General features: G+C 37.2%; 1 protein-coding gene across 2 annotated transcripts in view; it reads right to left on the bottom strand.

The window, feature by feature from the left end:
* triqk (triple QxxK/R motif containing) overlaps nt 1–1849 on the bottom strand; it is a 157654-nt gene extending 155805 nt beyond the window's left edge. Inside the window, exon 1 of one of the 2 annotated variants that reach the window (XM_079442182.1) lies at nt 1785–1849. The gene's annotated coding sequence lies outside the window, so the exon portion shown is untranslated. The remainder of the gene's footprint in view (nt 1–1784) is intronic. The other variant, XM_079442183.1, reaches the window with a different exon arrangement.
* Between the last annotated feature and the right edge of the window lie 13660 nt (nt 1850–15509).

Genomic DNA, 15509 nt, shown 5'->3' with positions numbered 1-15509 from the left:
CACTCATATTCTCAGATGTTTGGTGTCAGACAGGTTTTTGTATCTTGGCAACCATTTAATCTCTCCTTAAACATGGTGGAGTCTAAATGGGCCTCATTTCCCAGCAAGCTACTCATAGGTATTCTCATGTCAAATGTTGTTATGGCTGATAAACCTGAGTAATGTCAAGGGTGTGTGTGTGCGTGTGTGTAAACATTCAATAACAATTAAATCACGTAAAGCTTTTACTTCAAGTTAATGGGCTAGTTCACCAAACATAAAAATACTGTCATCATCACTCACACTCATTTCTTCTTTCAAAGAAGCAATAAAGTCGGCATGAAATGAAAGTTCACCCTATTTGTTTTCTAAACGCATATTATAGGTCTTACTGTGAACAATTTTTATTTTATTTTTAAAAAATGTTTTGACCTTGTAATATCAAACCTGGTGAAAATGACTTCTCTTTGGTGACATATGCTGGACTTCTCCAATCAATTAGTCATGTTCATGTTCATCTGCATCCACAAGTCCGCATCTCAAAAGTCTTCATCCTATTCCTTTTTGATAATCTATTACACTCGGATCTGTTACACGTCTGTTTCATCTTGACTTTAAAGAATGTTTTTTAAAAAAGCATAAAAGTGCCATAAGGTTTTAAAGGGAATATTGAAACCTTATCATAGCGTTGTGTCAAGAACAGACTGAAATTTTACATTTAATTTTAATTTAATTTCTAATTAAATTTTTTTATATTTTACATAATTTTACAAGTAATTTTAATTTTTTTAATATAATTTCTAGTAATTTTGAATAATTTAAGAAATCATTTTAATTTAATTTTTATAATTTATAATAATGTTTAATAATTTAAGAAGTCTTTTTTTTTATATAGCTTTCATTTGTATAGCTATGCAGATACTGAAACTTGATTAATCAAAATGCTCATTTAGAAATTAAAAAACACCAATGATTGTCTCTGGTGTCTCATAACCAAATGTGATGTGCAAAGTTTGAATATTTTTTTATTATTTTATATATTTTCAAGATTTTTGGGGATATATATTACTTTGGAACAAAATGAGAAAAAAATAATTATCACAAAATTATTATTATCATTTTAAGTGCAGTAAATTTGTCTTGTTTTGTAACAGATAAAACCTAAAATGAATAGGGTAAGACTTTATTTTACGATTACATCTATTAGTTGCTTATTAGCATGCATATTACTAGAATATTAGCCATGTATTAGTGCTAATTAAGCACATATTAATGCCTTATTCTACATGACCTTATTCTACATCCCTAATCCTACCCAATACCTAAACTTAACAACTACCTTCCTAACTATTAATAAGCAACAAATTAAGAATTTATTGAGGGAAAAATCATAGTTAATAGTTAACAAGTGTTACCTATTCTAAAGTGTGACCATGAATAGTATTATATCTGTTTGTAACAGGTAAAGTGGTTACAAATAGTTGAAGCTCTTCTCTCTTGCTTTGTTCCACTAAGAAATCTTTTGTTTGTAAATGCTATAATTGTCTTCCCTCAAGTCTATCAAATTTACCATTACTATGAATATAAGATGATGCATGAAAAGTGTCATACAGGATGCTGTTCCTATTTCCCACACGCATCTTTTGCATTTCATGCTGTGTTCGAAACCCACTTAGTGGCCTCCATCGGCCTTGTATAAATGCACTCACGTTCACAGTCCTCTGGAGTTGAGCAGAACACATTTACTACCAATTACCTTCCTCAAGTCATTTACTTTTCTGACATAAAACTTTTAATTCACTCACCGTTGGGTCCTCTTAGCAATAAAGGTGTAGTATTATGAATGATGGAGGTTTGGGCTGGAGGAGCTTTTATGAGTCAGACAGGAGAAGTAAGAGAGCTGTAATGACAGATAAGGCCAGTCCTCCACAGCACTTATCTGCAAGATGCAGACCTCAAGACGCCCTCTTCTCTTAAAAGTATTAATGCATAACCAATCCCTGTCTCAACACACAGAAAAAAAGCGTTGATTATTCCCAACACATTTAAGCTCTCTCGCAAATACATTAGGCTGTTGTTCAAAAGCACTCAATTGATCAGAAAGTAATGTGCAGTGGCTAGGGATGTGCAAGACTACATATATTTTCTTAATCGACACGTCAGTGGGTTTCCTGAATGACTAGCTGGCAATGAGATCTTAAGAATGATGATCAGAAGAGTATTCTTTAGAAAATGTTAAAAACATTTGACTGGTAGTAGGGGTGGGCGATATGGGAAAAATATCATATCACGATTTTTTATAGAAATATCACGATTCACGATTTTTATCACGATTCTTTGTTAGTTTTACTATTTTGGTTTTACAAGTTGTCTGAGCATTACAGCCAAACTAGAAAGACAAAGATGCATGGCAGATATTTAGGCCAAAGAGGGCGAAGATAAAAAATCTTTGTCATTATTTTATTTTTCTTATTAAAAAATAAGAACAAAGATACACATTACAAATACACATAATATACAAATAAAACAAACAGTGCTTTATTTCCAGGTACAATAGGTGTATTTAGCAGAGCATTCAATGAAATTGAATGAACAAATATAAAAATAAAACACTACATAGACTGATTCCTAAAGCAACTGTATTAAAGTTTTTCAGTCAAGAATAGTGAGTGATTTTTCTCTTTGTGTTTTGTTGTTTTGTTAACGTTAAATGAATAGTTCCCCCACAAATTAATATTCTGTCATCTGTCTGTCAATTCTGTCATAATGTTGTATTTTTATATCATCATTTACTCAAAAGTTGTTTTAAACCGGAATGAGTTTCTTTCTTCTGCTGAACATAAATGCTATTTTGAAGAAGGTGGAAAACCAAACAGTTGCTGGTCCTCAGTGACTTCCATAGGATTTTTCTTTCCTACTATCAAAGTCAATGTGGACCAGCAACTGTTTGGTTTTCCACTGAGTAAATAATGACAGAAATTAAATTTTAGGGTGAACTATCCCTTTAATGACAGTCGACAGCACGTTTAGTGTCCTGTCCCTTTAAGAGCTGCACGCATCTAATAAACAGGCACGCATCCGTTTCTCTCTTAACTATTTACTTTCATTTTAAGTGAAGTGACATTCAGCCAAGTATGGTGACCCATACTCGGAATTCGTGCTCTGCATTTAACCCATCACGCGTGCACACACACAGCAGTGAACACACACACACCGTGAACACACACCCGGAGCAGTGGGCAGCCATTTTATGCTGCAGCGCCCGGGGAGCAGTTGGGGGTTCGGTGCCTTGCTCAAGGGCACCTCAGTCGTGGTATTGAGGGTGGAGAGAGCGCTGGACATTCACTACCCCCACCTACAATTCCTGCCGGCCGGAGACTCGAACCCGCAACCTTTGGATCACGAGTCCAACTCCCTAACCATTAGGCCACGACTTCCCCTTTTAGAGATAACCAACTCAGTCTGTATGTAAACCTTGTGTGTTTTGACAGTATTAGCGCAAAATATAAGTTAGTTGAGTAATCAGGCGCTCGCGCTGTTAGACAGGCGTTTTAGTGCGCGTGCTTCAGGTGTATGCGCTCAGAACAAGCGCACGTCAGACCAGCGCGCGAATGAAACATTTAACCAGCAAGGCTTGTATGCAAATAATGTACTTTTGCGAACGCGAATAAGTGCAGTGTCCTGTCAGAGTAACTCTACTGCTGTATGTGGTGTTGTACAGTATATAGAGACGGAGACCAGAACTGTATTTGACAATGTGCGCGGTAGCGCGATACTACGATATTTCTTCAAAAGCAGATCGTGGAGACATTTTTATCGTCCACGATCAAAAATCGTCATATCGCACACCCCTAACTGGTAGTGTAGCTTTTAGTCATTTCCTAATGTCCTTTATCATTGCATTAAAAATGATTCAATGAAGTGCAGCGAAACAATAATTTATTAAATATGTGAATAAGGTATTCTGTAGGGGTGTGCTCAAAATATCGATTCTTAGATACATACCGATATAATAAAAAAAGATACAGTATCGATATTCTAGCCCTTAGTATCGATACTCCGCCCAGCCATTAGGGGGCGCAGCGGTGCCCGCGAGTTTCAAAAAAACTCATGGAAAATGTTAAAGCAAGATGTAGCATTTAAAGGTGCCATAGAATGAAAAACTGTCTTTACCCTGGCATATTTAAATAATAACAGTTCTGTACATGGAAATGACATACAGTGAGCCTCAAACACCATAGTTTCCTCCTTCATATGTAAATCTCGTGATTAAAAAAGACCACTGAAAAACAGGCGAATCAGAACATAACACCGAACCATCAGAAGCTCTGCAGGTATTGTAAATAAACAAGCGCGGACAACAGCAAAAATAACAAAATAAATGTTATGTTCCAGGCCGTGCAGGGGGAGTGAAGTGCAGGGATGGGTTGGTGTCTGTATTCAGAAAGGCACAGAAAGCAAATAACGCGAGCCACTAAAGGGACATGGTTAGCTCCTTGCTAGTGGTAGCCTGTTACAGTAACTTACATAAGATTTCACTCTCAGTAAGGAGAGATGAGGATGATGGCGAATGACTTACAGATCCTGAGCACCACTGACAAGCATCTGATCTTGTGAAATGTGTGGTAAGTACTGTTGCTCCATAATGTAAACATAGTTTGTGTGATCGCGTCTCTTGAAAGTGAACTATAACGCGATCGATGGATCGTTCAAAAGCAGTTTCAATGCCTCGCATATTAATAACGGCTCCCTGATGCCCGCGTTTTATATACAGTATAATTACCCGACGATATAACTGCGAGAGAAAGTATTTAAATATATATTTTCCTCCCTGTGCTTCCTTCTTGCTGATGAGCCGTACTGTGAAACAGCCAATCAGAGCAGAGCTCAACATTGAGCAGCACTGTGAAACAGCCAATCAGAGAAGAGCTCATTATTATTCATTACCCTGCCAAATAAGCCAATAACAGACCGTTTCATTCTAGGGAGAAATCCTAGGGTTGTAAATGGACATGTAAAATCGTTTCTGGAGATTTTTTGCCCTTACCTAAGCCACATACCTTCTGTGTAGATATCAGAGAACAATTTAAAATACTGTATCAATGCATTCTATGGCACCTTTAAGTGATTTCATAGTGAAATATGTTATGGCAGTACATGGTGTCACAAAAAAGAATTATAAGAAGATTTAATAAGAAGTTAAGAATAATAAGAAGAAGATTTTGTGCTTGTGTGAGCTCAGACTGTACCCTTGGAAAGTTAAATGTTGACTTGTGGTAATTTCCAGATTAATACAATTTGTGTACAATTAATCAGAGCACTTAAAGTTGCAAATATTTAAGCAAAATGCACTGTTATAATGCACTTTTGTCTTCATTAAATTGAAGAAAAATGCAGAGTTCTGTTTGTTGAGTAAATGTGTTCAGCATTAACTAATTGGCTCTGGCCCATGTATTTTTATTGAATCGTATCGAATCGTGTCACATTGTATCAAATCGTATCGAGACAGCTCTGTATCGAGGTACGTATCGAATCGTGACCTGTGTATCGAGGTATGTATCGTATCGCCAGGTTCTCCAAGGTATACAGCCCTAGTATTCTGACATCTCCACACATTATCCTAATTGTAAACTGTTATCTACATCATGAAAGGCACCTGATATGATTGGTATGCTAATGTCTTGTATTTTCAGACATGTCATGCTTGTCTCATAAAAGAGAAAAATCAACATTAATCAAATAAGAATAAGGCACTGCGTCTATCAGCACCACATGCAGTGATTTTCTATTGTGCGCCCAGTGTTATAATGCTGCCCGGCATCACAATGAGGCCCTGGAATTTCCATTGCTTTGATTGAGCCAGCAGGTACTCAAGCTAAGAGTGATCCAAATACACCCGTGTGAGTTCATTATAATACATATCCAGAATGAAAATATAACTCATGGTCTGGATGATTGATGGGTGTGTTTGGCATTTTTATGTCACCTTATTACGCTTCGGGCCATTTATTAATTATTACTAGCTTTAGTAGCAATTTAGTCCTTTAAATTCAGTGTCATTAGGCTGTTTAAACAGCAGTTCTGAAGGACAAACTCTAAAACCTTTAAAAGCTTTCTAGAACATATTGGCACTCTTTCATACGTCCCAATTCAATCTACCTTTATAAAAAATTTATTGATGTGGTTTTTTGAGACAGGGGAAAACAATATTTCCAGCAGAGTCCAGCAGTGGTTTCCATGTTCTTCTATGATAGCTTTTATGTTGCCGATCAAATACGGTTTTCTTCTGGAGAAATAAGATACATAATCAAACAGGTTTTCCTCTAGGATGTTCAAAGCAGAACACAGACAGTGGATAAAAGTCAATTTTACTACATAGCCTGACAAAATTGCTTCATGACATTTCTGTCTTTCATGTGGAAGAACAATGGTAATTAAATACAAGATAAAATATAAGCATTAAATGAACTAAACAGGTTTATATTGAGCCACTATATTTTGCATTTTGTAATACAAAACAATTCACTACATTAAACAAGTTTATATTCAGCCACTTTTTAAATTTTTGTAATGATATATTTATATTGTTGTTGTTAATATTATTATTATTATTATTAACTACACAGATTTCACCTGGTAGTTATTATATTTTTAACACCTAACTCAAATATTTTTAAGTATTTTATTAGTTTAAATAAAATATTAATTTAATTTATAATATAAAAACTTTAATACATATTTTAGTTCTCTCTGAGCACAACACTTCACATTTTAATTAGTCAGTCAGTGACTATGTTCACGTCGAATATCTAGTTGCAATAATTAGTTGTTATAGAAAAGCTTGATGGGTCTTTATGTATTTCAAGGCCACTTGCCTCTAAATTGTCTCTTTTAGGACATAGTAAGGAAGGATTAAAACGTTCAGAAAGGCCTTGCCTTATCTTTCTGATAACAGTCATTTTTCAAAATTACAAACCTTTTAAAAGAAGAAATAACTGTATGCATCTTCAGTATTACAAGATGTTACTGTACTTACAGTGTTTTGTAATGGCTGAGAGGTCATTGTTTTAAAGGCAATACGATTTCTCTTTAGTGGTTTTAAATGGATCTTTTAGGTTAAAGAATTGTTCTCATTCCATTCAGTGAACAAGAGGCAGCTGACAAATGTGCAAAATTGACTGATGACCATACACAATGCAATGCCACAAGGACATTACTGAACGTTACTCATAAAGAAAAAATCCAGAATCAGTATTTTTGAACAAACTGGCTCAATGAACGACTTAAATGACTCACTCATAAAGAAATTCACTTGTCACCATGGCATGAATCAAAATCCATTACTTATATTTCTCCTTTAAACACTGTATTATCTATCACTGTATTTTATCTACTGATAAAAAATGTAAAAACTTTAACTTGAATGCAATGTAAGTCGCTTTGGATAAAAGCGTCTGCTAAATGCATAAATGTAAATGTAAATGTACTGAAAACACAATTACACAATATTCTCCAATGCTGCTGAATCTGTGAGTTCTCAACTAAAGCAGTTGCTTAAAAAGGGTTTCAATTTAACATTGAGATGAAGTTGGAGAAGTCTGTCAAAACTTTGAACCATGATACAAGAAGACCAAACTGAGAACAAGGGCAGCTTTCAGAGAAATGACCAAGAGGCAGGTTACAACCCCCAGAAGAAGAGCCGCAGGTCTTTTTGGCAGAAATAGTAAAAAACCGCCCGGATATTAACACACATACAGCACTTCACAGATCACGACTCTGAGAGTGGCTAGAAGGAAGACACTTCTGACAAACATTAAATCATTCCTGGAGTTTGAGAACATCCAACACCTTCTGAGGAACAATTTGTGGACTGATGAGACTAAAATTGAGCTCTTTGTCCTGCGAGTGAGGTGTTAGATGTGGCACAAACCAAATACACTTCACAGTACCATGCTGTGGAGATTTTCACCTTGGAGAACCAGCTTCAGTTAGCCAGAGATCCACATGGTGAAGATTGATTTTCCATCAGGACAATGACATAAAGCACACAACAAAAAGGATTTAAAAAAGGGCGGCTTGGAACTGCTGCAGCCATAGCCAGTCTGGAATCCAATTGGAAATGTTTGGTAGACTCAACAATTGCTGTCCACCGACACTCTCGTCTAATATAGCAGAACTAATCTGCATTGAAGAACAGGTAAAACATTCCTATTGTAAATGTGTGACATTCAAACAAACACAAAAAGATTAAATGGGAGTAGAAAGGTACCTTTGTAAGTGGGAAATATGTTTTTAATTTCAGAGACATCACTGTACTTCAATAAATATTTATTTTTGGTTCATAAATATGTTGTTGGGGGAGGAAATTTAATTGGAAATGAGGAGGGGGTGCATTTTCTGCCAAAATAGTGCATTTAAACGCTTGTTTAATAATCTTGCTCTTCCCAAATCATATGGGGCTCATAAAATAAAACTCCCCCCAAATATGACGTAAGCTGAAACAGACCTGAAACTACAGTACACACTGCAACTGCTTGCAGCAGGAAGATTCATAAATACAAGAAGTGACCGCAAGTAACTTTCTTCCTGCTCGTTACTGCAGTTAAAACTGAATTTGCTGTAGCCTTTTATGTCTTGTGAAAGAGAGCCCTTGTATTGTGTCACTACTGCAAGGGGTAAAAGGATGGTTGAGGCTTAATCTCACTGAAATATTAGCATAATTTAAACATGGTTTAAAAAGGCATTTTGTAAAGCCCTAAGGATATCAGAGGTATATCATTAAAGGACACGCTCTTAACTTGCATGGTAATTTGCAAGAAAACTGTGACTACATTTATAACATTAATTAAATGTTATTATGAAAGGCTAGCGAACGCTTCAGACATTACAGCATAAAGTGGATTTACATAATGACTCAGGTATGAAGAGTATGATAATGAGATAATGAGAAGCAAGGAAAAGATGTTGCTGTGGTTAAATAAGCATGTTTGACAAAGTTGATAAGCTATTTATGCGCTGACAAATGAGCTTCACAAGTTCACCTCAACCCAGGTCATCTGAAGTAAAGGTCTGCCAGAAACCATGCAGCTATCATAAGGACACTGGGATTTTTGTCACTGGCTTATACTTTTTAAACATTTTGGTTTGTCTATATGTATTAGAATGTTTATGCCCAATAACTCTTTTTAAATTGATATTTTTCTTTCTTAATGTTTTTTTTATTTAACTTAAGAGAATTTATGCAGCTACAATAATGACACTTGAATTTGATGACTGACACTTTTTAAATCATTTCAAATTTTCATTCATTTTATTTATTATTTAATTTGACTTTAAATTAGAGAATATGCAGCTACAATAAGGAAACTAGGATTTCATTAATGTCCCTGGACTACTCCTTTTAAATATTGTTGGAAACTCAGAAGCAAAGACCAGGAGACTCTTGGATGTCTTCAGCAGAGTTCTGCGTGGCGCTGCAGTCATAAAAAGCCTAACTAAGGCACTGTTACATTGTAGTTTATATACATTTAGGGGTCAGAGCTTAGGAATGGAATCAAAGCACCTGGGTGACGACCTTAAACAAAGCATGCAAATATATTCAGGTATAGCTGCCTGCTCCATTTAATCAGTCCTAATTCAATCAGCATAACTACCCAAAGACTGGGGCAGGGACCCAAAGAGCCATTACAAACAAAAGGTGAGAGTCTCCATCATCTGGCTCATTTGATTTACAATAAGAGAACAGGAACTAATATGAACCTCTTGCTACAAACTTTGTTTAACATAATCGTTCATCTGATGTCATAAATGCTAAATACAATGGATTTCACATTAGTTCTTCAGGTGATTGTATGTAAGGACATAGGATCAGTAGATCTAAGACAGATTCTTAAATTTGTAATCCCACAATATTTAAATTGTTCATTTATTTATTTACTTATTTGGGAGCATATGCAGCTACAATAAGAACACTGATGTTCAACGGCTTAACTACTTTTTAATTTATTTCCATTTTTCATTATGTATTTATTTATTTAATAAATTAGAGAATCTCTGCAGCAACAATAAGGACACTGGAATTTGATGAATGTCACATAAAATGATTTAAATTTTTCATTAATTATTTTGGATAATCTTCAGCTACACTGAAGACACTGGAATTTAATGAATGTGGGTTACTCTATTTAAATATTTATTTGTTAGGAAACTATGCAGCTACCAAAAGGATGGATGTAACATAATTACTCATTTTTAATTATTTTGTTTGATTTAGAAAATCTAATCAGCGATGACAAACACACTTGGATTTGAAGGACATCACTGGACTACTTATTTAATTATTACTTATTTTATTATTTGAATGTTTAATTATTTAAATTTAATTTTTCAATTTCTATTAATTAGAGAATCTAGCTATAGGACACAGGAATTTGATGGCCATCACATGCCTACTTATTATTACTTTTATTATTATTTAGTTAGTTATTTTAATTCGAGAATCTTTACAGCTATGAAAAGGACAAGGGGATTTGATTAATGTCACTGGTTAGAAAATTGCTTTCATTTTTAACACTAGAAGTCCCAGAGAGCAGCCATTTGGCTTTTCTACCTATAAAACCCGCAGGACAGCCGATGGGCTGTGAACAGTTGCTTTTGTTATGTAAACAATGTGGGGCCATGCTGAGCCACTTCAAGGAAACTTGTGTTTCACTTTGCCATCTTAGGGAGAAATCAACACATGTTTTTTTTTTCCTTTGTTGCTGAGATTTATTGATAAAAACAGTACAAAATAAAATAAAAGAAACCAACCATTTGTACACATTTACAAATAATATTAAAAAGTGAGTGAGTACATTCCAGCAATCACTCACAATCCTGGCACTGCCATGGTATCTCCCGTCTGCATTTACCACATGTGTATCTGTAGCAGTGAACACATCGCACAGTGGCATGATTGTTCTTGCATTGGTGTTTCACCTGACACATGGCTCTTTTTCCAGGGCTAGGTGTGGAGGGTTGTGTCCGAAGCAATTGTTCTTTTCTTGCCTTCTTCGCACACATATGAGAGTTAGCCAACTCTCTTGCAAGCTCCACCAGGAAGTCCACCCGTCTTTCCTGCCTTCCGGTGCATGCTTGATACAGCACGTGTGCATTCAGTGCTGCCATGTCAATCATGTTATAGAACACGGCAACTGGCCAGCGCCGTGTCCCTGTGCGGACAGTGTACTCCCGCACCATCTGGTCCATCACATCCACGCCGCACTTTGTGGTGTTGTAAAGGGTGACGGTGTTTGGCTTCCTTTTGGTGGTATTATCAGTCTGAATCACGCTGTGCATGCTGCTAAGAATGTAGACGGTCTTCTTCCGTTTGGGCGCATACGCCGTCAGCGTAGCAGCAGTGGTTGAAAACACCTAATAAATAAGATAAATTGTTATTTTCATAGCACTTTTACACACAATGACACACTTGGCGGTGTTGATTCTAAAAATTAGAAACACATAAACATAGAACCACAAAAGACCTGCAACATACCTGAGTGGTGAATTCATTGCGATCTGTGTGTCTAGCGGATTGAGGGATTTCCCGGCGAATCTTGTTGACTGTGCCGAGGATGGTGGTTTTCCGGCTAAGAAGTTTATGCGCAAGTGACAGCGATGTGAAGAAATTGTCAGTGGTAACATTTCTGCCCTTGTCTAGGAATGGTTCCATCAGCCTCATCACTACATTTTCAGACAGTCTCTCTCCACTGGGACGACTAGGGTCCTTGCCAAGATATGGGAGGACATTACAAATGTACTTGGATTTTAGGTCGCAAGCCACCCAAAACTTGATCCCAAACTTGTAAGGTTTAGTTGCAATATACTGCAGGAAACAGCAGCGAGTCTTTGACGGGAAAAGCTGTTCATCAACGGTGATATGTAGACCAGGGTTGTAGGACGTGATGCAATTGGTGACAAATGATCCCCACACACTGGAAATTGCAGCAAACTTATCAGTCTTTGCTCGATCACTCCGGGTGGACCTGTCATCAAAGCGTAGGTGTCGCATGATGTCTTGGAAGCGGTTTCGCTGCATTGTTCCAATGATATGTGGGTTTCCCAGGTTTGCTGACCAGCAGTCACGTAGTGATGGAACCTTGGTAAGCCCCCGCAAGATGACAATTGCAATAAATGCCATTAGTTCAGGGAGGGCCATGAACCAATGAACATGCTCCGTTTCCTGTGCATGTTGAATAGTCCATTCTTGAATGCTATGAAGCATGTCAAGAGTGATGAAACACAGGAAGCTCTGAAGGCGACTCGAGATACTTTTCCTGGCCTTAGCCGTTGGCTCTCCATCTGCAGCGTACGCTTTGATTGGGGTGAAAGGGAGACGCGTCCCCACCTGTTCTTCACGCCACACTGTGCCATCTTTCGCTGTCTCTGTCAGGTCAGTCCCCAAACGGGCTCTCTTTTTTGGTTGAGGAGCAGTCTCCTCATCTGCAGTGTGAACAAATTCAAATTGTGAGCAATGGAAAAGTCAAATGATATCACAAATGCATGCATAGATACTAATAATAATTCCAGTATCTCCTTCTCTGTATCGGAATAATGTCTGAAATATCTTCCTAAATAAAAAGATACAACTAACGCAAAGAAACAACTAATAATGTTTTGCACTTCAGATGGCAGTGAATGTCTGCTAAGTAGTACAAACAAAAAAGTGGACAATACAAAAAAGGCAAAATAAATATTTATGTCACTCCACTCTGCTTTTTTGGTGTTTTCCACTTACTGGTTTGAAATGAAATAGGAAATAATATGAAATGAAACTTAACCTGAAGACAGATCAGACAGCTCTGAGTCCGAATCCGGCTGAAGTTCTATGTCTTCTCCATCTGAGTCACAAGGGTTTACTTCACTCAGGATCATTTCCAAGGCCTGCCGAGTGGTGAGTCTTCTCTGCATTTTCTTTTCTTGGAGAGGAGGTTTGTACACCACAGAATTCTTGAGGGCACTGAAGTAGTAGGCTATGTGCAGTTAGATTTTATCCACCTCAGCACAAAAGGAATTACCTCTCATTTGAGAGCAAGCTGCATGCAATTAGATGTACTAATTCATACCTGTTTACACCTGGGCAAGACCCTACATGCCAATGTGAGACATGGTCAATCAAGTTCTCTGCTTTTAGCAGCCCTCCCTCCCCCACACATACAAACAAGCCACCAGCAACCATTCACACACACACCCCCAACCCCCCTGCAGATTGCTCAGGTAATGACCACATTTACACATGAATTGATGCTAATGATAGCCAAAAGACTAGCCAGTTAGCATCCACTTGGCTAAAGGAGGGTTACAAATCTCTGGGACTTCTATAGTGTTAAATATGTCCATGGTATCCATGGTCTATTATTCTACTTGCGTAGTTCAAACCAACAGAACTGTTTAATTAAGAGGTCAGTGTGTTGCCTAAACCCAGAGGTTGCCATGGGTTTCCTCGGGAATTTCTCATACTAATTCTATTCAGCGTTTTTGCGCAACAAACCAAAAACAGCTCTATGGCGGAAACTGCTAACTATACACAGCTCAGCTGAAGGAACAGGGCAGAGACCTGCACTCACAGCACAAAGAGCAGTGTCACAGAGTCAGATCACATTCAAAACATCACCGACTAAGTGCTCATTAGGGGGCTGTTGTCTCAAGCTGGCAAGAGTGTTGGCTTTCCAATGATTCACAAAGACTGTCTTGTTGCCTTTGTGGGCAGCCATTACTCACTCACAGTATGGCAGTTGTAATTACTTCCCTGTTTCCCAGCATCCCGTGTTTACTCAGAGTGGCCCTGTGGCAGTGTGATTGGGCTCAAATCATAAAACACCCTTTGCTCCTGTAACAAAACACGTCATCTGTGGCATATCTCAGGGCTCCTGTTCAGAGAGATAAGTCACACCGTGTGTTTTGACCCTTCGGATTGTCTATGCATTTCAAATCTGACCACCTGAGGTTTTCCCATAGGCAAAGTTTGAGGTCAAAGTCTAGTTTGGATGAAGCATTTGCTTCATAATCTCATGACTGAATGGCTATGAACTACCGCCTGTGGCATTTGTTAGGGCTCTTATTATAGAGTTTCGAAGCAGAGATTAATAAATTATTACCTACGTAGCATTTTATGCCTTGGCCTTTGCTATATTTATTTAACCCAGTGTTAGCAAACTGTTGCTTTCAGCTTCTTTTCTACAGCTTCACGTCATTAAATTCAAATTCACACACTCAGAGAAAATTGTATTAAAATTCACAAGTGGGAGGACAAATAGAGGGTAAGCCAACTTTGGCAGCCTTGCAAATGAAAGTCGTGGAGAGTTTGCAGGGTATTGAAGAGGCTCAGGATTAAAGCATATTCTGAATATTAAAACACTACATCAAATGATTTCAATCAGATTTTTTAAAACAAGCTCATGTTTTCATCTGTAGCTTTCCAACTCCACCATATTGCGTGGCCTCTGGTAATAAAAAAAAAAAAAGTTAAATATATAAACATGAAAAAAACGGAACCTCTAGCCATCTTTTTCTAACCAATGAGTGCTGTCATGATGAATTTTCATGCTCCAGTCTCATTAAAGGGACAGTTCACCCAAAAATTAAAATTATGTCATTAATTACTCAGCCTCATGTTCACCTTCAGAATACAAAAGATATTTTTGATGAAATCCGAGAGGTAGAAAGGACATCATTAACGGGTGTCGAAGACTGACACGGAAGCGAATACATTTTTGAATAAAGTCATTAGTCGCAAGTATTCTCTTAGCTTCATAAAATTACGGTTGAACCACTGATGTCACATGGACTATTTTAATGATGTCCTTATACTTTTCTGGGCCTTGAACGTGGCAGTTGCGTTGTTGTCTATGCAGAGTCAGAAAGTATCTTAATTAGTGTTACGGGTTTGGAATGTCACGAGGTGAGTGATTAATTACAGAATTTTAATTTTTGGGTGAACTATGCCTTTAAACCCCATGTTAAAACAGGGTAAAAAGATCTACTGAATTAATTAAAATGAAACACTTTCAATATAACTTCCGGCCGCCTTATGTCATCAACTCTCTCAATAAACTTCAGGTGATCCACTGCAAAAAGACGGTCACTGTGACACTGTATAGTAGTTGTTTAAACTATGGAGCCACATTCTTTACTTAAACCATTTTCACTGACTTTATATTATCCCTTTGGATAAATTGACTAGAAACACTAGAAACCGGAAATGTAAAGCTCCGGTATGAATCGGATGCAACTTTCCTCATTCAGGAAGAATGTGGACACTAATGTCAAAAGTACAATGAATGTACAGTTAATTAAAGCAATTTTATGTACGTTTTTACCTTCAAGTATCAGTTTCAAAATCATTATCCTGAGTGACTTCTGTTTCTTTCCCCTGCTTCCCACCAATGGTCTGTCTGGAATTCGGTAGTTTGATGAAAGGGTACGAAATTCAGCGAAAAGCATCAACAAATGCACACCTACAGCTACTGCTATATTTACAACAGTGAATTCCA

The sequence above is a fragment of the Barbus barbus genome (assembly GCF_936440315.1).
Source record: "Barbus barbus genome assembly, chromosome: 19".
Classification (NCBI taxonomy): Eukaryota; Metazoa; Chordata; class Actinopteri; order Cypriniformes; family Cyprinidae; genus Barbus; species Barbus barbus.
This window is presented reverse-complemented; position numbering and strand designations above follow the sequence as displayed.